The sequence below is a fragment of the Gossypium arboreum genome, chromosome 13 (genome assembly GCF_025698485.1).
Source record: "Gossypium arboreum isolate Shixiya-1 chromosome 13, ASM2569848v2, whole genome shotgun sequence".
In the NCBI taxonomy this organism is placed as follows: Eukaryota; Viridiplantae; Streptophyta; class Magnoliopsida; order Malvales; family Malvaceae; genus Gossypium; species Gossypium arboreum.
The window spans coordinates 96179240-96180638 of NC_069082.1; positions in this window are offsets into that span (position 1 = coordinate 96179240).

The following is a 1399-nucleotide window of genomic DNA, read 5'->3' on the forward strand; positions in this document are numbered from 1 at the left end:
AGAAAAGTATAGAGACTAAAGTGCAATTATCCTATTTTTATTTTGATGGAAAGGATTTAATGATAATTTTTATCAATTAAAAAATCAAAAGTTTCATGATGACTTTAAATGATATTTTCATTAAATAATTATTATTTAACATTTTATTTAAAATAATAGTAATTTATTAAATATTATAATATATATATAAAAGAGGGAATGATAAGTTCTTTCTCATCTTTCTCATGAAAGATTGGAAAAAAAGAAAACCCATTTCATATGGTTTTTCTTCAATTTTTTTTATACATTTTAAATCTTTGAAGCTTGCTTTACATATATGCCAATAATTTTTTATTTTATCAAGTATTTTGAAAGTTGTCATTAAAGGAAATTGATGGAAGCTTAGAAAACTTAAGTGAAATAGATATATTTTTTTATAGGAAATTATTAGAAGATAAGTTCTAGCTTGTTAGAAGTGTGAAAAAGAAACAAAAACCGATGAAAAGTTTATTTGGTATATTTGGTCATGTTAAAGGGAAAGTAGAGAACATTGGCCACTTTGTGTAATATTGGTACTAAATGATAGCTTGTGAAGTAGTGAGTTCTCTAGTGAAAACGAAATTGAAAACGGATAATTGAGTCTAAAAACATATGAATTTCGGACTAGAAAACTTAAGTTGTCAATATGAAGAATCATGCATATTGAAGTTTGTTTTTATTAGTTTTAGTTTTAGAATGGATAAATGATGTTGTTTAGTAATGAATTGCACCTATTGTAGCTAAAAACGAAGCGAACATCTTGAAGGAGAAAGGCGAAGAAAAGGAGTAAAGTGATTAGAACTTCAGTTTGTGGTAATATCTTATTTTCATTACATTAAGTTTTAGAATATTTAATTTAATATGACTAGTTATATTTATTTTATTTTATTTTATTTTTATGAGTTTTGGATGAGCTTGAATAATTTAGTTATTATTTATAAAATTATATTTCGAGATGAATACTATGTTTTTCATAAGACTAAATTAGCGAATTCATTATTATGATTTGGATTTGAGTATTATGATCTTAGATGATTGAGCGAGAAAATATTTAATATGTTTCAAATTGGAAGCCTATTTTACATTAGACGATATGTGATTTGAATATGAAACAGAATTAAAATGAGAATTATATGAAAATAAAATTGAAATGGATCATGGAATTTGATTTTTACCTCGTTTCACTAAGTTAGACTAAATCAAATATAGTTCGCATGCCATATAGTATTTATATTAGAGAATTTAGATCTCCCCAATTTCTAGAGGGTCCAGGGAGAAAAGGCCAAGTCGATCAGTTGTTATTATTGTTAGCCTCAATTCCCAGAAGGTCGTGGGCAGTCCCAATTCCCAGAGGGTGGTGGACTACTCTGATAGCCATTAT